General features: G+C 40.5%; 1 protein-coding gene across 10 annotated transcripts in view; it reads left to right on the top strand.

Annotated features, from left to right (window-relative positions):
• Positions 1-26,447, top strand: part of FHIP1A (FHF complex subunit HOOK interacting protein 1A) — a 308,835-nt gene that overhangs the window by 80,519 nt on the left and 201,869 nt on the right. For 6 of the 10 annotated variants that reach the window (XM_086346317.1, XM_086346327.1, XM_086346321.1 and 3 more), the window contains exon 2: positions 2,556-2,695. The exons of 2 other annotated variants lie outside the window; for them this stretch is intronic. The gene's annotated coding sequence lies outside the window, so the exon portion shown is untranslated. Of the gene's footprint in view, positions 1-1,845; positions 2,019-2,555; positions 2,696-25,635; positions 25,801-26,447 lie in introns of all 10 variants that reach the window. 2 more of the 10 variants (XM_086346316.1, XM_086346315.1) reach the window with 2 other exon arrangements.

Here is a 26,447-nt window from a genome sequence, read left to right as displayed (position 1 = left end):
TATGGTAATGGATACTGAAGTGGGAGGAGTGTTTCTCATGAATTAGAGATGCCCTTTCATAATTCAAGAGTCTCAGAATGAGAAAAGGCTTGACATCACCTGAAAAGCATCTGGAAGCAATCTGTAATCGTTAAGAGGCAGTAGGAGAGCCTGTCTCTCTCCAGTACCTGATAATAAAACAGTTCATGTGGGATTATGGAAGAAGTAGAATTCTCTCTCACTTGTAAGTCATTGTAAAATTGCTTGAGATGAAATGCCCAGAGATTTGATTGTGAATTACACTTTGAGGTCATAGGTGCTAAATATCGGAGTCAAGTGAAGAAGGCAGATTTGAAGGTACTGAAGAAATTTTAATGTGAATTTGTTTATTTGCATGTGAAGTGTTATCCCTTGCCTCTCAGGCCCCATACACACTTCTTCTGTGCCCAGGCATTACCACAACTGTATCCAGTTTTGAAGACTTTGGTCACATTAAGGTCCCTCTCTTCATCTTTATCCCTTTCACGAAACAAACATGTGTTACAAGAAACGACTTCCAAGCCTTTGAGGCATCTGTAGGTCAAACATACACACAAAACCTCTTATAGTGACTTCTAGGGAACCATCTTTTAATATACTGGGCTGTTACAGAAAAATTATGTTAATGAATGGTGCGTCCTTATTACACAGAGATTTTGAAAAGAGCTGGTATATTTGTTATACCAGTCAGTCCTAAAGGAAATCAACCCTGAATATTCATTGGAAGGACTGATGCTGAAACTCCAGTACTTTGACCACCTGATGCAAAGAGCCGACTCATTGGAAAAGACCCTGATGCTGGGAAAGATTGAAGGCAGGAGGAGAAGGGGATGACAGAGGATGAGATGGTTGGGTGACATCATCAACTGAATGGACATGGGTTTGCACAGTCTCCGGGAGACAATGATGAACAGGGAAGCCTGGTGTGCTGAAGTCCATGGGGTTGCAGAGTCAGAAACGATTTAGCGACTGAACATTTGTTGCACTGAAACTGTGTAGTGTCATTTCAAGGGGGCCTCTGAAGGGCTCCAGTATAGCAGTCCTTTATGTCTCAGTGTAGAAAAGAATTCAGCAAGAGACAAACTGATAGATAAGGAAGTGATTTATTAGAATAGAACATTTGTGAGGTTTACAAGTGCGTGGGCAAGAAATGCCACACCCTAAGAACTTACTGGGCTACAGTTTTATAATAAAGGAAAAGTAGGGAGGGGCAGAAGAGCTCCTTTGTCTCTCTTGGGTAGACATCATACTTCCATCATCAGCTCCTCTTCCAGGCTGGGCAGGAGAGTTTTCTTGTCTCTACATGGTCAAGCTAGGTCCACAAATTATTGTTTTTTTTTATGTGTGCAGAGAGTATGTCCTAGGGATCATTAACTTAATGAGCTCACTGGGGAGGATGTGAGGTTTATGCCACCATTGTTATCTTGTTTTGGGGCACGTCTCATGCTTCTGTTGCATGGTTGTGTGTTAAGCAAGCCTGCTTGGTTTTGTGGGTAAGCAGACCTTCTCTCTTGAGTAATCATTAACTTACAGGGGTCTCCCATATATTTTCTATTTATAGTCCCCTAGAGGGATTCTGTTTAATCACCTACTTTGTCCCTTTACTCTGTCCCTATCAGGAGTAGATTCTGACTTGAATTGCTCACCGTAACCTGGAAAATCCCATGGATGGAGGAGCCTGGTAGGCTACAGTCCATGGGGTTGCAAAGAGTTGGACACGACTGAGCGACTTTACTGTTTTTTGCCCTTTTGCGGTCTCTATGCTTGGGGTTAGTCTGTGCTCTCTAGGACACCTCTAGGTTATGTTCTCTGTACTGTTCGTTCTAGGTGGGACAATTTCCCAGCTTCTTCTTTTTTGGGAACCCAGGCCTTGTACTAGAAGCACTGCATCTTAGCCACTGTGTCACTAGGGAAGTCCCTTCTCAGCCTTCTTCAAGCTCACGTTTTTCTGAATGTATGGTCAGGAAGCCATGTAACTGTGCTGTGAAACATCTTCCCAGGTAGGCATGATCACATGAGATCTGTCTCTAAAACCAAAGTAAACTTTGCCCATCGGATGGCAAAAAATTGAACTTTCAACTGTCAATATTTGAATAGGTCAGAGGTGCCTGGGAATATTTGGCAAATATCACACCTTTAAAGAGAAGCAGCCTATGAAGTTTCTTGCTATTTTATATTTTGTTCTCATTGTAATGTTATGTTGCTGATGCATGGATATGGTTATTTAATTCCACATTTTTTTTTTCTCTTCTAAAAGAAGTATATAATTACTTACCGTCTCTTGGAGGACAGAAGAATCCTTCTCTCCTTTCTGCTGCCCAGTGGGAGTCTGTCATATTTGGCTAGCATTCAGAGTTCTAAATAAAGATTCAATTTTTGCTTATAATTTTTTTAAAAAATTAGTGCAATCTGAGGCAGAGCCATTCAGTGCACAACAAATGGCGGTAGCTGGGAGGGGAGAAAACCTGGAGAAAAATTGATTGGGTTTTTATAGTTTATTGATGACTGTGGGTCTCTCTCTCTCTCTCTTTTTTTAGTTGTTTTCTGTAGATTTTGGAAATATTCTTCTGGGAATTGCCAGCAGTGCCAAGTGTTGGGAAAATCTTTTCTGCCCTTCCGATAGAGTGAAGTGAGCAAACAAAATCTAGCAGAAGGCTGGTGAAGAGAGTAATCACAGGTAATGTCTTTTCTTGTTACTATTGATGTGTGTTCAGTAATGTTCAGTAACAAATTAAAGAAAAATAAGCCTACTTGAATTTACACATCCAAGTGCTGACGGAAGGAAAACACAACTTGAGAGTTTTGAATTAAGTTTTATTCTGGGACTTTACTGAAGACTATAGCCCGGGAGACAGCCTCTCAGATACCTCTGAGGAGCTGCTCCAGGAGGTAAAGGAAGAGCCAGGATGTGTAGGCATGTTGAGCTTTAAAACAAAACAAAACAAAACGTGTAGTCAAACATCAAAAGATAACTGCTAATGACAGAAATAAACATTGCAAGTTAATGATTTTAGTGCCTTTTTACTTACAGGAAGATGCAAGACATGCTCACTGAAATTATTCGTTAGATATGCATCTTAATTATCTAGGGCCAGTATCCAGAGCACAGAGTGCTTCCTGTTTTTCTCTATCCTGAATTGCCCTTGGGGCGTACCATCAGTGGGCGTGGGGGTGCTGCAGTGGCTGATGGCTTGGTCCTAGTTTACTGGAATGACAGGCAACATCCCTTGTCCACAGAGGTGAACATTATCTTGTTCAAAGCAGTCTTTCTGAGAGACTGCGCTCTCTGCTCTACTCAAAACATTAAAAAAAAATTATATATTTGACTAAACTGGATCTTAGTTCTCACATGTGAACTCTTGGTTACACCTGTGGGGTCGAACCCAGCTCCCTGCATTAGGAGGGTGGCATCTTAGCCACTGGACCACTGGGGAAGTCCCAAAGATTTTTTTTTTCTTTGGGAACTGCATCTGAATCCTCTGGTGGCATTCTTTTAAGCATCCTATTTTCTGTGGTGGTAAATGTAAACCCTAGGAGGGTGTTTTGGGAAGTAGTCTAAATTTCTTCAGAGCTGCACTGTGGGATCTGGGAAGTTCTAATTTTGATCAAAAACCAGAAGGAGGAATAATGTAATGAAACCAGTTTCTCTCTGTATAATTTGTATGTGTGTTTGAAGTCTTATACACTATATTGAAAGTTACTTCTAAAAAGTGGTGACTCTGAGTTTCAAACAGTCATATAATAGTATTGTTATTAGACTTGTAGCTTACAGAGAAGCATATGCTGTTTATTTGTATGTAAATATTGCTATTCTTTCTCATTAAAATTGATCAATTTGTCAATTGTTTATCAGGTTGAATAAGATGAGATTTAATTTCCTTATAAGATATATTTCTAAGGCTCTGTAATTTGCATCTTATTAGAGGTGTGTTTGGCATTGTAAAGTGTTGTTACTGTACTTGTTAAAAATGCACAATGAAAATTCAGATTAGTAGGACTAGGTGCCAAATCTAGTGTGTCATAATCTGAATCAGAGTGCTAAGGGGGGAAGGGTTTGGGAATTTTGCAAGTGACTACCACCCAAGATGGACACCGCCAATGCAATGAAAGCATGCTTCCACCTAATCTTTTATTTTGGATTTAAAGGTATTACCATCACCTTGATTTTTGCTTTGAATAAAACAATGCTGGTATTTTTAGTATACTGTTTTGACACAGGATTATGTTTTCAAGTGGGCTTCCCTGGTGGCTTAGCGGGTAAAGAATCAGCCTGCAGTGCTGGAGACTCGGGTTCCATTCCTGGGTTGAAAAGATCCCCTGGAGGAGGGAACAGCTACCTACTCCAGAATTCTTGCCTGGAGAATTCCATGGACTGTATAGTCCATGGGGTCACAAAGAGCCAGACACGACTGAGCAACTTTCACTTGTGTTCTCAAGTTGCATGTTGTTAGATCAAATTACAGTTATTTGAACTTTATGTCTCAATTTCAAATGAGTATATTTTTCCTTGGATGCAGATGGATAAATTTGTTTTTGACAGCTAGATGGCAAATAACTAAGTTTTATGAAATATCTTCTTGGTTTGCTAGTAAGTTGTACCTCAGGTATCTTATTCAGCTTGTGGTAAAGAGTGACGGGATAGGTCTTAGAGGCTCCTGGAGTCTGTGCTTTGCTACTGTAGCATCCAGGCCAGCATTACTCAGTAAACACTGTGAAGAAAGCTTTGCTGTGCAATTTATGGTTCGGACAGACCAAATCTTTTCTTTATAGTACTGAGATTTTATGAAGTTCTTTGAATCCCCCAAATGAAAGAAAGTATTAATATTGAATACTAGACTCTGATAGGATATTTTCATTGCCATGTACAGTCTTTAGTAATCCTTCCTACAAAGTTATTAATTTTACAGAAAGTAAGCTTTGTGTATAAAGTGTGTTATTTTTTAGATATTTTAAATCTAAAAAATTTATTTATAAACATTATAAATAAATCATTTATTTGTACTATTTATTTATAAATAGACATATTTCTGTTTTCTTTTTTATAAATTTATTCATTTTAATTGGAGGCTAAGTACTTTACAGTATTGTAGTGGTTTGCCATACATTGCCATGAATCAGCCACGGGTGTACATGTGTTCCCCATCCTGAAGCCCCCTCCCACCTCCCTCCCCATCCCATCCCTCTGGGTCGTCCCAGTGGACCAGCCCAGAGCACCCTGTCTCATCCATCAAACCTAGACTGGCAGTCTGTTTCACATGTGATAATATACATGTTTCAATGGCATTCTCCCAAATCATCCCACCCTCACCCTAATAAATCATTTATTTGCAGTTCAGTTCAGTTAAGTTGCTCAGTCGTGTCCGACTGTTTGCGACCCTATGAATAGCAGCACACCAGGCCTCCCTGTCCATCACCAACTCCCGGAGTCCACCCAAACTCATGTCCATCAAGTCGGCGATGCCATCCAGCCATCTCACCCTCTGTTGTCCCCTTCTCCTCCTGCCCCCAATCCCTCCCAGCATCAGGGTCTTTTCCAGTGAGTCAGCTCTTCGCATGAGGTGGCCAAAGTACTGGAGTTTCAGCTTTAGCATCATTCCTTCCAAAGAACACCCAGGGCTGATCTCCTCTAGGATGGACTGGTTGGATCTCTTTGCAGTCCAAGGGACTCTCAAGAGTCTTCTCCAACACCACAGTTCAAAAGCATCAATTCTTTTTATTTATCAATTATTTGTAGTATTTATTTATAAATAGACATATTTCCTAAATTTATTGATATTATAAATAAATACTGAAATATTTTTAGGTATTTTATAATCAGATTATACTTTTACTTTAAAAGACACATACAGTATTATATCATTCTATGTATGTTAATATTAAGAGAAATATACTTTATGTAAGATAAAAATGACTATAGACTTATAAGTTAAGGCCATTATAAGAAAATATTTCATTGTGTATACTTAAAAATTGTGTTAAAACGCACAACACAAAATTTACCATTTTAGCAAATTTCAAGCATGTAGTTCCAGTATTATAAGTATATTCACATTGTTGTGCAACCAGTTTCCATAGTGAAACTCTGTAGCCATTAAACAGCTGTTCATTCTCCCTGCCCCCTGCACCTGGCAGCCACCTTTCTTTTTGTCTCTGTGAATTTAACTGTTCTGTGTACCTCATGGAAGTGGATTCATGTGGTATTTGTCTTCTTGTGACAGGCTCATTTTACTTATAGTAATGTTCTCACAGTTCATCCATTTGTTAGAATTTCCTTCCTTTTTAAGGGTGAATAATATTTCTTATACACACACACACACATTACATTTTGTTTATCCATTCATTCATTATTAACGGACATCTGGGTTGCTTCAGCCTTTTGAATGTTATGAATAAGCTACTTGTACATGGGTGTGTAAGTAATCTGTTTGCATTCCTGCTTTCAGCTGTTTTGGATATATATCTTAAAGTGGAATAGCTGGGTCACATATTAATTCTATTTTAAATTTTTTGAAGGACCACCTTACTGTTTTCCACATCAGCCAACCCATTTTATATTTCTACCAGAACTGCACAAGCATTCCAGTTTCTCTATATCCTCCCCAACACTGGGTTTTAGTATTTTTTTGTTTTTGTTTTTGGTGATGATAGCCATCCTGATGTGTATGAAGTGATGTCGCATGGTTTTGATTTGCATTTCAATAATGATTAGTGATGTTAAACATCTTTCGTATGCTTCTTAGCCATTCATATACGGATAAATGTTTAGTCACGTCTTTCGCCCATGTTTTAATCAGGTTGTTTGTCTTTTTGTTATTGAGTTATAGGAGTTGTTTATTATGTTCTGAATCTTAACTCTTTATCAGATATATGGTTTATAATTAAGATTTGGGGCTTCCCTAGTAGCTTAACTGGTAAAAAACCCACCTGCAACACAGGAGACCCCAGTTCGATTCCTGAGTCAGAATCCACTGGAGAAGGGATAGGCTACCCACTTCAGTATTCTTGGGCTTCCCTGGTGGCTCAGCTGGTAAAGAATCCACCTGCAATGTGGGAGACCTGGGTTTGATCCCTGGGTTGGGAAGATCCCCTGGAGAAGGGAAAGGCTACCCACTCCTGTATTCTGGCCTGAGGAATTCCATGGACATTCCAAGTCCATGGGGTCACAAAGAGTTGAACATGACTGAACGACTTTCACTTTCACTTTCTTTAGACTAAGATTTAATAATTGACAGTAAGCATAGAGCCTGTGTTTAAATTTTAAGTTAGCTGTTTGGTGGGCAGTTACATTATATTTGGGATTTGATTATGGTAAACTCTGAATTTTGGTCTTCAGGTAGGTGGGCTAGTGTGTGTGTGTGTCTTGTCTCAGGGCTTGACAAAAGAGAGATCCTCTAATGTCTTAGGAAGCTTTTGTTTCAAGACCATAAGCAGAATCAACATTTTTATGGTGAAGGATAGCTAGTAATGAATCCTGGGGAAAAAATTAATGACAGTTCAAACCATTAACCTGTCTGGGTAGCCTGATTTTGCTTCTAAGCTCTAAAAAGTGGTGTGTTTGTTGACAGAAGGATACTTAGACTGACTTTGAAAAGTTCAGAACCCAGACCTTGTGCCTTTAGAAGTGAGGTTATTTTGGGGAAGACAGGAGGGTGTTGGGAGTTGGGTGGGAGGAGTCCAAAAGCAAATATATGTAACAAAGAGGAAAGCCTGGGCAAAGATGCTCCGAAGGAAGAGGGAGCAGCTTAACAAGAGAGAGCGGCTTAGCGAAGGAAGAGGGAGCAGCTTAGCTGGATGTCGGAGTCCCATGGATATTGAAAGGATCTAACCCTTGGATGTATTACTTTCTTCGAAGGAAATGACAGCAGGTTCTAGAGCTAGCCCAGGAACAACCACAAGTGATAAATTGGCTTGAAAAAGGGTGCAAACAATATGATATAAAATGTGGGTGACAGCCCCAAGGGGATGTTGCCAGTGGGATTCATCGTTACGGATTTTGGAGGTGTGCTCAGAACCGTGAGACAAATAGCAGGTAGACAGAGGCAATTACAGATCTTCTGATCTGGTGAGAGAATAATATATTTGAATGTAGTGTTTCAGGGCTAGGAGCTGTCTGCATGAGCAGAGAGGAGCGGTCAGAGCAGCCTTAGAATGCTGTTCTTTCTAATGTAATACCAGAAGGTCTGAGTCATGCAGAATTAAGGTGGCGGTGATGAGGAGAGGATGTTTCTCTGTGGCTTCTCTGGCTTTGTGTGGAACCAATGGGAAACCATGTTTGAAAGTTGTTTTGAATAAAAATTTAGCCTCAAGACTATTTGGGGATTAGATTTCCTGAGTAAATAACACAAAAAGATACTTAAAAGTGACTTCTTACAGTCAAATAATTAAAACAGCTGCCTAATGCTGTCATTCTGATCATACCTTTTCATAATTTTGTAGATTTTAAAATTATGACCTGTCTCTACCCTGTTTTGTGAATGTGGTCTTCATTTATTCAGTCATTTTGGTCTCTTCTCCCTGACCCTTGTAGTTTCATTCTAGCTTAGTTTAGTCTGGGTCTTTTCCAGCTTTCTGTGTTTTTTCCAGTTGACCAGAAGGGCTTAGAATACATTTGTGAAGTTTATATTTCGTCATGTTTTCTGTTTCATTTTCAGTATCATTTCTGAAATGCGCTACCTTTTCTTTAAGGGTACAGGTCGCATTGAGTTGATGTACACAGAGTGTCAGTTGCTCAGTCGTGTCTGACTCTTTGTGACCCCATGGACTGTAGCCCCCCAGGCTCCTCTGTCCATGGGATTCTCCAGGCAAGAATACTGGAGTGGGTTGCCATTCCCTTTCTGGGATCCCTTTTGATCTCAACCTAGGGATCAAACCCGAGTTTCCCTCATTGCAGGCAGATTCTTTACCGTCTGAGCCACCAGGGAAGCCCTTAGGAAACTCTCTAATGACTAGTCCACACCAGAGATTCTCAAAGTGTGGTCCCTAGGTGAGCAGCAGCAGCCTCACCTCACACTTGTTAGAAATGTGAGTTCTTGGGCTGAATCAGAAGCTCCTGCAGTAGTCTCAGTTTGTATTTAACAAGCTCTCTGGGTGATTCTGATACAAGTTAGAGTGTGAGGACTGCTCCACATGTCTCGTTAGCTGTGTGCAGTTGTCTAGGCTTTTCATTTTCTCTATCCCTTGGTCTTCTGATCAGAAAGATCAGGGGTTCCCAGATGTTGGTGTGTGCATGAATGGTCTGGTAAGTGTCTTTAACACATTTCAGAGAGCAGTACACTTTCCCTAACTGTCTACCCAGAGATTCGGATGCCATGGTCTTAGATTCGGATGCAGTTATCTGCTTTACAGCAGGCTTTCCAGAATACATCTCATATCCGGAATCTGGACCAATGGCTATCTCTCTTTCCTCCAAGCCCCAAAGTGATATGATTTAAAGTGGCTTTTCAGGTTCAGTAACTGAAAGCTTAGGGGCCAGTTGAACTTTATTTTCAAAATGCAGTTTGGATTACTTTTCAGTAAAGCCATTGTGTTCTGCTTTCTTTCCTTAAAAAATGTGATTCTTTCTTGGCCACTCAGGTTACTGTATGAGATTTTTCTCAGGCTTAGCCTCATTGATAAAGCAGTTTGATTGGACCGTTTGCTCACTAAAAGAGCCCTCTGCCTCTTATCAACTTGGAGATTTCACTCTGGGGTTCTTATGATAATTTACGAACAGTGTTAATAACCTGTAAATACTGGTTCTTAGGGAATGCTCTTTTTCGTTCGGATCTTTTTGTCCCCACTCTTGATTTGCAGCCTTTAAGCTGGTGCCCTGTGCATGATGGTGTGCCTCCCTCGTCTCACCATCATTCGTGTTTTTGTCTCTTTAGTTGTTACGGTACAGCTTTATTAGAATTGTTTTCTGTGAGTCTTCCTCTTGTCTCAGTGGCTGCTCCTTCCGTCTTTTCCCCTCTGTCTGTCCCTTGAGTGTCCGTGTTCCCTGGGAGCTGCCCGAGTTCTTTTCTCTGCATCTTACTACATCTTACTCCGTCCCCTCGGGGCTTGCTTCTTCCTGTCTGCCGGGGCCTGGCTCAGATGTCACCCTACACCACCCTTGATCAAGGAGCATCTGACTCTCACTGCTCTCCTCTGAGCTGCAGCCCACATCTCCAACTGCCTCCTGCGTGTCCCACAGGCAGATAAGGTGAATGTATCTGAACTTGAACTTATCATTCTTCTTCCCCAGAACTTGTGCTTCCTCTTGTGTCCCCTGTCTTGGTGAATGGCGTCACCATCACTTTGCATGTGGCTAGCATTTATTCAGCATCTTCTATATGCCATGTCCTGTTCTGAGAACTTCCATGTAACTCCTCACAAATCCTTTGAGATTATATTATTATTCCCATTATACAGATGCAGAAACTGAAACACATGGGGTTTAAGTGAAGGTCACAAAACCACTCACTGATGGAGATGGAATCCTGGAGCATGGAGTCTTAATCGTGCTTCCTCTCCCAAGCTAGACCCCTCAGATCTCCCTTCCCCACGTCTTCTTGCCCCTGCACATCTTCTCAGTCCTCTCCAGTTCACCTACTAATCTCTCTTCAAAGCACACTTCCTCTTCTCTGCATTCCATTGTAAGTACTCTAGTCATGACCTCCTTCATCTCTTGTCCCCCTATTATAGTATGTTCTCTTTCCAGCCATTTCTTTATGATTGTTGCCAAAGTGTTATTCTTGCCAGCAGTAAGTCTCATGTGACACTTTCCTGCATCTGTCAGCCTAACCCTTCTCAATCGGTCATTCAGTGTTGGGCAAAGCCTCTATTATCCTCTTCATTGTTGAGCAAGCCCCACCAGTTTGGAGGAACAGGATGATTCTACCATTTAAAGAATCAAGGTAGAGAGCTGAAGAGTTTTTGCCTCTTTTGGTCCTTAATTTCGATTTATTTTAATAAAGGAATGATTAAAAAACAACTCCAGAGTCTAGTCTGGCCAGAGAGGGACGGCCTCTGTGGTTTCGGCGGTGCCCGGGAAGAGTGGTCTCGCACTCCATGTGTGTGCTCCAGCTGGGGTAAACTGCTTGCTCTGCCCGTAACGGGTCACATTCTCCCTGCTTCCGCTGGGTCTGTGCACATGCTGTTTCCTCTTCTGCAGTACTCTTCCTTCATTGCCCTGTTGGGTAACACTGGCTAATACATCCATCTCCATTTTCAGATCTCAACTTAGATTCCCTTTCACCTGGGAAGCTTTCTCTGATCCCATTTGCCTTCCAAACAAGAGGTTGGGATAAATACTGCCATATGATATCATAGCGTGCCACCCTTTCCCTGCCATAGTGTTAGTCGCTCAGTTGTGTCTGACTCTTTGCTGCCACATGGACTGTAGGCCACCAGGCGCCTCTGTCCATGGGATTCACCAGGCAAGAATACTGGAGTGGGGAGCCATTCCCTCATGACTCATCAAACTTTGTTTTAATTGTTTGGTTGCTTCATTTTAACTACAAGCCACATCTTATGTATTTCTGTGCTTCTACCTCCAAGCATAGATGTTCAATAGAGATTGATTGTGTGGAATAATAAATGAGTATTTAAATGAGCTAATTGATTTTAGCCAATTCTAGCTGCTTCTTACCTTTGTAAAATAACTCTGGCAGGTTATAATAACCTTTGTATAATAACTCCAGCAGATCAGTTAGGGTTCAGTTTACCCAAAAATAACTATAGGAATCAATGGTTTAAACAAATTTGGGGATTTTTTTTCTTCACATGAAATAAGTCTGGGACTAAGCTATCCAGGCTTGGTAGACTGGTTCCTTGGTTATCAGGGACCCCAGGTTCCTTCTGTCTTTATGCTCCACTGTCCTGAGTGGGATCCTTGCCCTCATGTTCTCATCTCAAATATGTGCCAGGAGTCTGGCATCTGCAGGCCCTCACTCCAGGAAAGAGGAGAAGGTCAAAAAAGCAAAAAGGAGCTTGCCAGCAGTGTGCCTCCAGCCTTTATACCTTTCAGGGACTTTCCTGAAAGGCCTTCCAAGGGTATTACTTTCTACCCCTTGATGAGACAGTTATCACAGCATCGCCTCTGCTGCAGGGGAGACTGGGAGATACTGTTTTTATGCTTTTGGTCTTTGCTTCTTGCTACACAATTGGGGTTCTGTTAATAAAGAAGGAGAGGATAGATACTGAGTGGTAACCAGAAGCTTCTACATAGCTTAGGATGATTTCCTCTTCAGTGGTCATAGACAGATTAGTAAGAAATTGGCAGAACAGTATGTCAGCATTTTAAAAAAGTATGTATATAATGTAACTTTGAAAAGAACCTTACCTCTTTGTGATCCTAGCTATTTTATATAAAATCAGCAACTTTTTTGGGTATTTTAAGGAGATTTAATTGCAGGCACCTAAAAAATCTAAATAATTACTTTCACGAATCATTTTCTTCTAGATATTTGCACTTGTTGATTTAAGAGTATATGTTCTTAGTATATGGATGTTAATTGTACTATTCCTTCATCTTTTACTGTTGTCTTGAAATTTTTCAAGATTTAAAAAGTGGGGAAATGTTAAAAGTAATAACAAAATAAATAATTATCTCAAAAGGTAAAAATAAATGCATTAAAAAAGAGTATCCTGGACTTCCCTGGTGGTCCAGTGGTTGGGAATCTGCCTGCCAGTGCAGGGGACGCGGGTTTGGTCCCTGATCTGGGAAGACCCCACGTGCTGCAGGGCCGCTGAGCCCGTGTGATGCAACCGCTGACGCTCGTGCACTCTGGGGCCTGTGAGTGGGCTTTTTTGGGGGTGGGGGAGGTTTAAAAAGACTTGTTTAATTAAATATCAGGATAAGACCAGGCAGGGCAGGTGTGGGGGGGGGGGTCACCCGGAAGCATAAGTGCCCTTGGGGCCCTCCCCCTGCACTCCCCTTGAGAGGCTACGGCTCAGTGGCTAGAGCCAGGACCCCAGGGCTCTGCAGCAAGACAAGCCACTGTGCCCCTCAACTGGAGAAAGCTGTGAGCAGCAATGAAGACCCAGCACAGCCATAAATAAATAGATAAAAACTAAAAAAAAAAAAAAAAAAAGATACCTTCTAAAGTCTCATTAAGATGTGCCCCAGAAAACGCTGTTACACTGTTTGGTGGGAATGCAAACTAGTACAGCCACTATGGAGAACAGTGTGGAGGTTCCTTAAAAAACTGGAAATAGAACTGCCATACGACCCAGCAGTCCCACTGTTGGGCATACACACCAAGGAAACCAGAATTGAAATAGACACGTGTACCCCAGTGTTCATTGCAGCACTGTTTACAATAGCTAGGACATAGAAGCAACCTAGATGTCCATCAGCAGATGACTGGATAAGAAAGCTGTGGTACATACACACAATGGAATATTACTCCGCTATTAAAAAGAATGCATTTGAATTGGTTCTAATGAGGTGGATGAAACTGGAGCCTATTATACAGAGTGAAGTAAGTCAGAGAGAAAAACACCAATATAGTATATTAACGCATATATATGGAATTTAGAAAGATGGTAATGAAGACCCTATATGCGAGACAGCAAAAGAGACACAGATGTAAAGAATAGACTTTTGGACTCTGTGGGAGAAGACAAGGGTGGGATGATTTGAGAGAATAGCATTGAAACACGTATAGTACCATTTGTGAAATAGATCGCCAGTCCAGGTTCAATGCATGATACAGGATCCTTGGGGATGGTGCACTGGGATGACCCTGAGGGATGGGATGGGCAGGGAGGTGGGAGGGGGGTTTAGGATGGGGAACACATGTACACCCGTGGCTGATTCATGTCAATGTATGGCAAAACCACTACAATATTGTAAAGTAATTAGCCTCCAATTAAAATAAATAAATAAAAAATAAAAGCAAAAAATAAAATAAAGTTAAATTAAAAAAAAGAAAATGTACCCAAGAATCTACTGGTGGGAATGTAGATTGCTGGAGCAGTTTACAGTAGATATTAAGAAGTCTAAATTTTATAAATTAGATTTTTTTGAGAATTAAATGAAATGATTTGGAAAAATGCTCAGGATGTAAAATTTAATGAAAGGAGAAGGAATCAAGATTTAATTTTATTAAATTCTTCAAAAAAATCAAATTTTAATAGTTGTCTTTCATTCCATTATATGGATTTCCCTTATATATATGTTTAATCCTTCTTTTGGGCTACCCTGGTGGCTCAGTCAGTAAAGAATCCGCCTGCAATGCAGGAGACCTGGGTTCGATCCCTGGGTTGGGAAGATCCCCTGGAGGAGGCATGGCAACCCACTCCAGTGTTCTTGCCTGGAGGATCCCCATGGACAGAGGAGCCTGGCGGGCTGCAGTCTCTGCGGTCTCAAAGAGTGGGACGCGACTGAGCAACTAAGCACAGCACAGTCCTTCTTTTATTACTGAACGCTTTGCTCGTTCCAATTGTTCACTATTAGAAGTAATCTTCAATGAAAGACAGTATATTTTTATTTAATTTTGTTTAGATTCCTGGGTTTTTATGATAGATTTATAAAAGAATGAGCATACAAGATTAAAGATATAGATCTCTTATTTGTTGCAATCTGTTGCCAAATCTTTTGCGAAATGTGTGTATGATGTTCACATATATTGTACTTCTGACTTTGTAAAATTTGTGAAATTACTAGAAAGTATGGAAAAAAGACTACCAAGAAATATATTAAAGTTTTAAAAATAGTTTTTCATGTGGTGGTGCTTTGAGTGATAATTATTTTCTTTATATTTTCTCTCTATATATTTTCTGCAGTGATTATATATTGTTTTATAATTTAAAAATAATTTAAGTTGAAAATAAAGAATAGGTCTTCTGGGAAATCCCTTGTGGTCCAGTGGTCAGGACTCCTGAACTTCACTGTCAAAGGCTCAGGTTAGATCCCTGGTCGGGGAACTGAAATCCCTGGAAGCTTGTTTGGAGGCCAAAAACAAAACAAAACAAAAAAAGAATATGCTAAGCTGCTGCTTTGCTAGCATCAAAGGAGATTTTTTTTTTCTCTTCCCACTATGCCATGCAGCTTACGGGACCTTAGTTCCCCAACCAGGGATTGAGCCCTGGCTCTGGAAATGAAAGTGCTGAGTCCTAACCTCTGGATCTCCAGGGAATTCCCAAAGGAGAAATTTTAATGTTGCTTTTTTATCGAAGAAGAATAAGCACACAACAGATGGATCCTTTAAGGTTAGACATGTTTTACTGAATTTGTTTAGAGGTATTTTCTCCATTTTTCCTAGTAATTTGAGTGAGTGAGTGAAAATCGCTCAGTTGTGTCCGACTCTTTGCAACCCCATGGACTGTAGCCCACCAGGCTCTACTCTGTCCATGGGTTTCTTCAGGCAAGAATACTAGAGTGGGTTGCCATTCCCTTCTCCAGGGGATCTTCCCAAACCAGGGATCGAACCCAGCTCTCCTATTTTATCTTCTTTTAGTTTTGCTTCCTTTTGGTCTTTACCCTGCTGGGGTCTTTGGGAACTGGTGTATGTGTAACAGCATCTACCATACCTCTTCATTTTAGCTTAGGCTGGATTTGAAGAGCCAAAGCAGGAAAAAACCTAAGGAGACCTGAGACTCACAGAGAAATAAATTATAGCTGCTGTTTCTTTTAGCTTTGCTTTCCTGTTCTTTATTTATTTATTTTTTTAGAAATGTAATCTCTCCTTTTATCAACCTTTATCATTTCATACTGTAAGAAAGTGAAATCACTTAAAGAGAGATAACCCTTATGAATCTGCTGAGTGTTAGACCTTGCTTAATGGAATCTAGTAAACTGAAATAAAAATTCTGGGGTTTCCCCCCCCCCAGTGGTATTTATTGTAACTGTTAAAAACAAGAGCACCACATAGCTTCAATTCTTATATTCAATAGCTGGATTGTAGTATTAGATGATTCTAGGGTCATTTTTAGCTTGTCATTGTTTCCAGGGTAATCCTCTTAAAATATGAGTACATATTTTTTTCTAGAGGCAAAAGTTGAAATGATTGTGGAGTGCATGGATGGGTTCATGAAACTGACCCTTGATCAGTATAAGGTGTCCCAGTAACCTATTTCATATTCATAGACTGTGTAGCCTGGGATAGATTAATTTTAGAGATGCATTGCAGAATGTTAGATAAGGCGAGAGAGTGTGGAAAACATGTTCTATAAACCAAAGTAGTGTCGGTTACGAAACAGCAACAAAAGCAAACTCCTCAGTCAGCGATATACAGTTGGGGATTTGGAGGCGTAGGGATGGGAATGAAGGGTTTGGGCTGCGTTCAGAAGCAAAAGGGCAGATTGGTGGGAGCGCTTTGAGCTGTTTTCCCCAGGCTCTTGTGAATTAGTGTACTTTTCAAACAAATGTAGAAACAAACGTGGTCTGCCACAAGATTCTGCCTCGGATTCTGTTCTTCCTCATTTGAAGAAATGATATTGTTAGACAGTTACCCACGACCCAAATCATAGTTTTAAGTAAATCTGTATTTTGTTAAATATCTATCTGTATACTATTTACAGCTACTTGAAAAGTGATACTCAGTCTGATACTCAGTCTGAAATAGAGTTTGGCAAACAGTGATCAAATCTGGCCTGTTGCGTGGGTGGTTTTGTTTTGTTTTGGTTTGTTTGTTTTTTATGATCACCAGCTAAAAGTAGTTTAAACATTTTTATATTCTGGTTTTTATTTTTTCTTTGGCCGTGAAGCTTGTAGGATCTTAGTTCTCTGACCAGGGATTGAACCCACACCCCCTGCACGGGAAGGTGAACTCTTGAAGAAAGAGGAGGAAGAATATGTACATGTATTCTTCAAAGCTGAGACTACTTACTGTCTGGCCCTTTACATGTGAAATTTGCCAACCCCTGGTCTAAAGCAGTGGTTTCAGTGTCTCAAAATGTGTGTGCTCAGTCATGACCGACTCTTTGTGACCCCATGGGCTGTAACCCCCCAGGCTCCTCTTTCCCTGGGATTACCCCACCAGGAATACTGGAGTGGGTTGCCATTTCCTTCCCCAGGGGATCTTCCCAACCTGGGGACCGAACCTGTGTCTCCTGCAGCTCCTGCACTGGCAGGTGGTTCTTTACCGCTGAGCCACCCGGGAAGCCCTCAAGTCTCCCAAGGCACGTTTGATTGTCACTCTTGGGGTGGAGGGGATAGGAGTACCGCTGGGAGTCTGTAGGTGAGGCCAGAGATGCTGTTCAGCATCCTCAAAAGCACACAGAGACCTCTCAGGACAAAGGTTTAACCGATCCAAGATGTTAACAAAGACCGCTTCCTTCCCAAGCTGTAGTTGGGCGCCTCTAAGCTGCTTTCTAGATTGGGCCTTCGCCTTGGCTCCCATCCTGTCTTTAGCCTGCCTGACCTAGTTTTAGTAAGAATTCTCTTGCATCAGTTTAGTGAAAATACCCCCACTTTTCCTACCTGATCACCCTGATGTCTGATCAAATGCCTTATCCCCTACCCTTGATGTCTAATTACCCCTGGCCTGTGTTCAGCAAGTTAGATCAGTCTAGTAAGAATCCCTCTACTCTTTAAAAATTAAAAAAAAAATTATTTATTTGGCTGCCTTGGTCTCGGTTGTGATGCGCGGGCTTCTCTCTGTTTGTGGCACTCGGGCTCCAGAGCACCCGGGCTCAGTAGTTGTGGCATGTAGCTTGGTTGCCCCCAGCAACGTGTGGGATCTTAGTTCTTCAAAGAGGGATGAAGCCCTTATTCCCTGCATTGGAAGGCAGATTCTTAACCACTGGACTACCAGGGAAGTCCCAAGAATCCCCCGACCCTTGATGTCTTAGTAATTTTCCATCTCCTGACTCCCTCATGCTTTTTATTAGTGTAAATTCCCAGCTCTTTGCTGTGTTTAGAGTTGAACCTAATCTCTCTCTCCTTTTTTCAATAGTCTACATCCATTGCAATAATCCTGAATAAAATCTTCCTTATCGGTTTAACAAGTGTTGGAATAGTTTTCCCTTGATAATATCAGTAGTGTAGAGGTTGAGAAACCCTGAGCTAAAACCGCATCGGGTAACATTTGGTACATACACGACTTCAGGGGCCACCTCTGCCAATGGACTCCGCAGCAGTCCCCTTCCCCTTGTGTTTGGCCCTGGCTCTGTTCCTTTATGAGTGAAATAAGGTTGACTCTGTCTGGGGGAATTTCACTTCAGCCTTCCTTCCTCTCCAGCATTTTAAACGTTGAACTATGGTTGACAAACAATGTTGGTTTCAGGTGTGCAAAGTAGTGACTTGGTCCTTTTATACATTTGCAAAATGACCAGTAGGATTAAGTCTAGTTACCATCTGTCAGATACAGAGTTATTACCAAGTATTGTTGACTGTATTCCCTGTGCTTTACCTGATAGTCCTGTGACTCCCCAGTATTTTTCTGTCTGTTAGACTCTTCATTAAAAAATGAAACCTTTGCAATCTTCAAAGTAAAACAGTGAAAGGCAAATTGTATGAACTTGTTGAAACAGCTCAGGCCACACAGTAACTGCTGTCCAAGTAATAGCTATTAATAATAGTGTATGTTTTGGTCTTGGGTTAATGACCTAATCTAGTCAAATATGTTTTTTCAGGAATTCAAGAAAATATGTTCAGGCATTTCAGAAAGAAAAGTTTAAGCATGCCATTGCAGTCTTAAATCAGAGAAGGCTAGATGATACCCACCGTAGATAGCCACCGCATCCCTTTATGTTTAAGGTATTGTTAGCTGACAAAAGTTGCCTTCGCACTGAGGAATGCTGCTGCCTGGGAGCCTTATAACGGCACTTGGCACTCGGTTAAGTAAGTTTCACCGTGGAAATACTGAATTGTTGAGGAGCTTAAGAATGACGCTCCCTATGGAGTTTAGCTTTGGAGAGGACAGAAAAATACGTGGTGCTTGAATTTTGGTGATACTGGCTCTAATAAAGGCAGTGTGAACACCCACATTTAGATAAGTTGGTTAAATAACTTGGCCATTTATGGAGGGGGTGCTTTCCCTTCATTTTATTCAACAGACATGAGTTCAGGTGATCAGACATTTTTTGTAAGTATAGGTATGCTATATAGATGTACGGAAACATTTCTAAATGAAATTTGCTTTCTTAAATTGTCAAAGGAAATTCCTAAAGCTTCATCTTCATATTTCATGTGTGTGTGTGCTCAGTTGTGTCTGACTCTTTGCAGCCCCAAGGGCTGTAGCCCACCAGGCTCCTCTGTGCATGGGATTTTCCTGGCAAGAATCCTGGAGTGGGTTGCCATTTACTCCTCCAGGGGATTTTCCCCACCCCGGGATCAACCTGAATTTTTCTGCATTGCAGGCAGATTCTTTTACCACTGAGCCATTGGGGAAGCCCTTGTGTTTTATGATACTAAACTAAATTTTTTATATGAGTATTTCTGATCAAGTGCACTTGTGTTAATGTGTGTGTACACATATAAAAGAATGTAATTATGGTATAGAAAACACATTGAGGAAAGAGATTATGGATTTCTCTTTCCAAATAAAAATACAGTTCCTTTCTCTGAAAATAGTTTTCTTTAAGCACAGCAGAAAATCTGAGCAGCATTCTGCCAGTAGCTTTTTTCAAGGGTTGAGACATATGGCTCCATTGATCCCTGATACGGTTATTTATGTGGCTGGTTTTCTACATGAGGGGAAGAAAGTTTGATTAAGTACCATTAATTGTGACATACCCCATGAGTAATGATTTTTTTGTGTTTTCTCCACGTTTCAAATAAATTGGTGGCTATGTAATAGGTTCTAGTAAAGCGGTCTGCCAGAACATGTAAGGAAAATAAATGCAGCCTCTGCAAGAGCATCGGATGGCAGTGTTGTCAACTACTTAGGTGGTGCCTCAGAAATGGGGTGTCCTGCCGTTGTCTGCAGGATCTGAACCTAAACGTCGTTTTCTTGGGAGAGTGTGTGTGGGTCCTGATGGTGTCTTTGCATTCCAGAGATGGCTACTTAGGCTTGGAGCCGCAGTCTGTTGCCATGAATATACTGTGCTGTGCTTAGTCGCTCAGTCGTGTCTGACTCTTTGCGACCCTATGGACTGTAACATGCCAGGCTCCTCTGTCCGTGGGGATTCTCCAGACAAGAATACTGGAGTGGGTTGCCATGCCCTCCTCCAGGGGATCTTCACAACCCAGGGTCAAACCCAGGTGTGCCCCACTGCAGGCAGATTCTTTACCATCTGAACCACCGGAAGCCCATGAATACCAGTGTGAATTTGAAGCCCGTCCAAGATTAAACCTGCGGCTTTGATTTAATCAAGTCCCTCTCTTGATTCTTGTCACTCAAGGTAACATTGCTGTTGTTCGTTAAATTAGTGCTTCCTTATTTGGAGTAACAATATAATTTGATGTACTTCTGCACATTTTTTTTTTCTCATTTGATTCCTTTAAATCAGTAGGTAAATGAAAGTGAAAGTCTCTCAATCGTGTCTGACTCTGCTACTCAATGGACATGGACTCTAGCCTGCCAGGCTCCCCTGTCGGTGGGATTCTCCAGACAAGAATATTGGGGTGGGTAGCCATTCCTTTCTCCAGGGGATCGTCTTGACCCAGGGATCAAACCTGGGTCTCCTGCATTACTTTACCATCTGAGCCACCAGGGAAGCCCCATATAGTAGGTAGGCCGGTGTCAATTATGATAAAAGAAGTTTTTAGTGACTTCCTCAAGGCCACTAAATAGTATATGACAGCCTGAAGCTCAGACCCAGGCCTTTTCAGCCCATGCTGTTGCTCATTCTCTGTACCACATGCTTTTTTATACATTGTTGGACTTGATTTCCTAATATTTTGTTAAGGACTTTTGTGTCTATGTCCATGAAGACGTTGGTCTATAGCTTTCCTTTCTTATGGTGTCTTTGTATGGTTTTAATATTAGGGTAATGCTGGCTCCATGGAAGAAGACAGAAAGTTTTCTCTCTGCTTCTGTCTTCTGGAAGAGATGGTAGAGAATTGGTATAGTTTCTTCCTTAAATGTTTGGTAGACTTTACCAATGAACCCATCTGGGCCTGGTATTTCTGTTTTGGAAGGTAATACATTATTGATTCTATTTCTGTAATGGATAGATGCCTGTTTTTCCTTGTATGAGTTTTGGTAGATTGTGTCTTTCAAGATAATGGTCCCTTTTATCTAGGTTATCAAATTTATGGGCTTTGAGTTGTCCATAATATTCCTTTATTATCCATTTAAGTTCATGGGATCAGTAGTAATGGCCCCATTTTCATTTCTAATATTGTTAATTTGTGTCTTCTATCTTTTTTAATCTGGCTAAGAGTTCCTTAATTTTAGAGATATTTTCAAAGACCATTTTTGGTTTCATTGATTTTTCTCTATTGATTTTCTGTTTTCAATTTCATTGATTTTTCACTCTAATTTTTATTATTTTTCACCACTGCTTATTTTGGATTTAATTTGCTCTTCTTTTTCTAGTTTCCTAAGGTGGAAGCTTATATTATTGATTTTAGATCCTTCTTTTCTAGCATATGCATTCAGTGCTATAAATTTTTCTCTAATCACTGCATTCTCTGCATCTCGCAAATTTTGTTAAGTTCTATTTTTGTTTTCATTTAAAGTATTTTAAAGTTTCTCTTGAGATTTCTTCTTTGACTTATGTTTTACTTAGAAGTGTTTAATTGGTCATATTATTCTTTGTTCATAAGCACTATTGTACATTTTTTCAAGATACTACTAAAGAGATTTGTGTTCACTGATGAAAATTGTATACACTGGGCTTCTAATGGTAGAGGAAGGTGGAATGGGAGAAAGAAAGGAAGCAGTAACCATTGAGTTATTTTTTCATCCTCTGGTTAACTTTGCTTATTTTCAAAATGGATTTGAAGCTGACAATAAAGCATATGTATACAATGAACCATTGTTAAAAGGATAAAAGGAAAGAGGAGAGTGAAAAAAAAACTGGCTTACAACTCAACATTTAGAAAACTAGGATGATGGCATCCGGTCCCATCACCTCATGGCAAATAGAAGGGGAAAAAGTGGAAACAGTGACAGATTTTATTTTTCTGGGCTCCGAAATCACTGTGGGCGGTGACTGCAGCTATGAAGTTAAAAGATGCTTGCTCCTTGGAAGGAAAGCTATGACAAACCTCAACAGCATATTAAAAAGCAGAGATATCACTTTGCCAACAAAGGTCATTATAGTCAAAGCTATGGTTTTTCCTGTAGTCTTGTGTGGATATGATAGTTGGACCATAAGGAAGGCTGAGCCCTAAAGAAGTGATGCTTTTGAATTGTGGAGAAGACTCTTGAAAGTCCCTTGGACTGCAAGGAGATCAAACCAGTCAATCCTAAAGGATATCAACCCTGAATATTCATTGGAAGGACTGATGCTGAAGCTGAAGCTCCAGTACTTTGGCCACCTGATGCAAAGAGCCGACTCATTGGAAAAGACCCTGATGCTGGGAAAGATTGAAGGCAGGAGGAGAAGGGGATGACAGAGGATGAGATGGTTGGATGGCATCTTCGACTCAGTGGACGTGAGTTTGAGCAAGCTCTGGGAGATAGTGAAGGGCAGGGAAACCTGGCGTGCTGCAGTCCATGGGGTCACAAAGAGTCAGACACGTCTTAGTGGCTGAACAAAAACAAATAAAATGGAGGAAACAATTTTACCAAAAACTAGTTCTCTCAAGTATTAGTAATTTTCCCTGATCTAAGAAAGGAACTGAACAGTAGACAACTTTAGATTAAGGTTTCTTTTAAGTGCCATGATTTCAAATCATTGATTGAAAGCTGAGCTGATGATTTTGTAATGAAAACATTGCACAGAGGTGGACAGCAGTTATGTTTGTAGACAGGTTGCTTATTTTCCATACAGATTGGTAATATGACATTTGTTTTTATTTTCTTGTTATTTATATTCCATCTTGTCCTAAAAAAATGAGAGGTTAATAGAAATACAGGGGAAAAAATAAAATTGTGAAGGTGAAACTAAGGGGACAGAATAAGTTAAAGGCTGCAGAAATGAGTTAACAAGGTCTGTCCTTGTTATTGAATACGGGCCATAAATTTGCACCTGAGCTTCAGAGAAACAACTGGCTCAAATTAAGGGATGCCACAGATTGAAACATCACACTGATCTAAGAGCAGGTCTCCTGAGGGAGAGCCTCCAAGAAACTGGAGTTGGGGTCTGGGTTCATGGTGTTTGCAGACCTCAACTACAGGAGTCTTAAGACCTTTACCTCAGTCTTCTGACATCAGTGTGACTCAGTTTTGTTTATTTTTTCTTACTTCTCTTTTTATTCTCCCAGATCAGGAACTTGAGAAAGTCTAAAGACTTACTGCTCACACTGGAGATTTGGGAGAAGGTGGTGTAGGTGGAACATGTATGTGTGTGTTCAGTCACTCAGTCATGTCTGACGCTTTTTACCACGTGGACTATAGCCCACTAGGCTCCTCTGTCCATGGGATTCTCTAGGCAACAGTGCTGGAGTGGGCAGTCATTCCCTTCTCCAGGGGATCTTTCCTACCCAGGGATCAAACCCACATCTCCTTCATTGGCAGGAATATTCTTTACCACTAGTGCCACCTGGTTAGCCCATAGGTCCCCCTAAACACCTCAGTGCAATCATTTGAAGTTATGTAGTGTCTTTAAGGTTTAAAAACATCCTGTTTAGGGAATTCCCTGGTGATCCAGTGGTTAGGACTCTGTCCTTTCAGTGTTGAGGGTCCTGACTCAGTCACTGGTTGGTAAACTCAGATTCCACAAGCCATGCAGCGTGGCCAAAAAAAGTACTGTTTATCTAGGAAGCTTTTTAGGAAATGAGGCCTGAGAGGAATTACTCCTACAGGTCCTTGTGAAGAGTGCACTGGGTAACAGGGAAGACAGCATTCTTTCATTAACAGCCTTTTGATAGCTACAGTAGTGATTTTCTTATGGCTGATACTTGTAATGTTACTCAGTTCAAGCCAAGTACATGATGCCAGAATACAGTTTAGTAGAAGTGATTTTTTTCAGGAGATAAAGCAGTGAAGTTGAAATATGAAGCTCTGAGGCTTAGGGTTGATTTAGAGGCATAATGTAAACCACAGTAGAAGTTTTTTTCTTTTTTAAATTGAGGTGAAATTCATACCACATACAGTTAACCATTTTAAAATGTGCAGTTCAGAGGCATTTAGGATATTCACAGTGTGTGCAATTACCATCTCTTTTTAGTTTCAAAACTTTATCACTCCAAAACACCTCATATCCATTAAGTAATCACACTTGATTTCCCTCTTCTCCTCTTTCCCTGGTAACCATAAATCTGCCTACTGTCTCTGTGGATTTACCTCTTCTGGCTATTTCAGATACAAAGCATACAATAAGTAGCTTTTTGTTTCTTGCTTCTTTCATCTAATGTTTTCAAAGTGCACCCAAATGATCAATATTTCTTTCCTTTTTATGGCTGAATAATAGTCCCTTGTATGTACATATCACAATTTGTTTATCCATTCCTCTGTTGGTAGACATTTGGAGTGTTCATAGCTTTTGGCTATTGTGAATAATGTTGCTATTAAAGCTCCACATTCAGAAAACGAAGATCATGGCATCTGGTCCCATCACTTCATGGGAAACAGATGGGAAAACAGTGGAAACAGTGTCAGACTTAATTTTTGGGGGCTCCAAAATCACTGCAGATGGTGATTGCAGCCATGAAATTAAAAGACGCTTACTCCTTGGAAGGAAAGTTATGACCAATCTTGATAGCATATTCAAAAGCAGAGACATTACTTTGCCAACAAAGGTCCGTCTAGTCAAGGCTGTGGTTTTTCCAGTGGTCATGTATGTATGGATGTGAGAGTTGGACTGTGAAGAAAGCTGAGTGCTGAAGAATTGATGCTTTTGAACTGTGGTGTTGGAGAAGACTCTTGAGAGTCCCTTGGATTGCAAGGAGATCCAACCAGTCCATCCAACCACCCAGGAGATCAGTCCTGGGTGTTCATTGGAAGGCCTAATGCTAAAGCTGAAACTCCAATACTTTGGCCAGCTCATGCAAAGAGTTGACTCATTAGAAAAGACTCTGATGCTGGGAGGGATTGGGGGCAGGAGGAGAAGGGGATGACAGAGGATGAGATAACTGGATGGCATCACTGACTCGATGGACATGAGTTTGGGTGAACTCCCGGAGTTGGTGATGGACAGGGAGGCCTGGCGTGCTGCGATTCATGGGATCGCAAAGAGTCAGACACGACTGAGTGACTGAACTGAACTGAACTGAACTGAAAGATTTGTGAACAAGTATTTGAGTATTTTTTTTCAGTTCTTTTGGATATATACCTAATAATTGAATTACTGGATTATATGATAATTCCATGTATTACTTTTTGAGGAACAAGCCTTTTTTCACAGTGTAACAATGGTTACACTGTTTAACATTTCCAGTGGAGTATATGAGAATTCCTACTTCTCCACATCTTAAACAACATTTGTTATTTTCTGTTTTCTTAAAAAAATTTTATTTTTATTTTTTTATTACAACCATCCTACTGGGTAGAAAGTAGTATCTCACTGTGATTTCCATTTGTATTTCCTTGATAACTAATGATACTAGATACCTTTTCTGCATTTCTGTTAGCCAACTAAATACCTATTCTGAAGAAATGTCTATTCTAGGTTCTTTCCCCATTTTGCAAAATTGGGTTGTTTGTTGTTGAATTGTAGAATCTCCTTATATTTTTGGAATGTGAAACCATTATTGGATTGTCCAGTTCTCAGTAAAAAAATTACAAAGCATACAAAGAAACAGGAAAGTCTAACCTGCCGATAAAGAAGAAAGAAACTGATAGGAGTCATCCATGAAGAAGCCCAGATATTTAGACTTAGTAGGTAAGTCTCTACATTTACTGTCTTAAATATTTTAAAAGAGCAAAAGGAAACCATGAATAAACAACTAAACGTAATCAGGAGAATGGTGTAAAATCAAGTAGGGAATATCAGTACAGAGATAGGAGCTATAACACGGAACCAAGTTGATATACTGGAGCTGAAAGTTATAATAGCGGAAATTAAAAACAAGCAAATGAAAAACTAAAGGGCTTCAGCAGGTGATTTTAGTAGGCAGAAGAGAGAATCAACAATTGTGAAGCTAGGACAATTACAATTAGTCTGAGGTGTAGAAAGCAAAAAGAGTGAAGTAAAAGGGGCAGAGCCTGAGTGACCTGTAGGACACCATTGGGTTTCACAGTGTATACATTATGGGAGTCTCAGAAGGGGAAGAGAGAAAGAAAGGGTTAGAAAGATTATTTGAAGAAACAGGTCTGTTAACTTCCCAGACTTTATGGAAGATATTAATTTATATAACCGAGAAGCCTAATGAACTCCAAGTAGAATAAACACCAAGAAATCTACACCTAGATACATTATAATTAAGTTGTTGGACGCCAAAGAGAGAGCTTTGTAAATATCAACAATCAACTTGTCACATCCAAGGGCTTCTCAGTAAGATAAATTGCCAGTTTATCATCAAGACCATG

Source organism: Bos grunniens, chromosome 17 (genome assembly GCF_055505025.1).
Source record: "Bos grunniens cultivar Pamir isolate PY7600 chromosome 17, Bosgru_T2T1.0, whole genome shotgun sequence".
Classification (NCBI taxonomy): Eukaryota; Metazoa; Chordata; class Mammalia; order Artiodactyla; family Bovidae; genus Bos; species Bos grunniens.
Note: the sequence above shows the minus strand (reverse complement) of the source record. Positions and strands in the feature narration are given on the sequence as shown.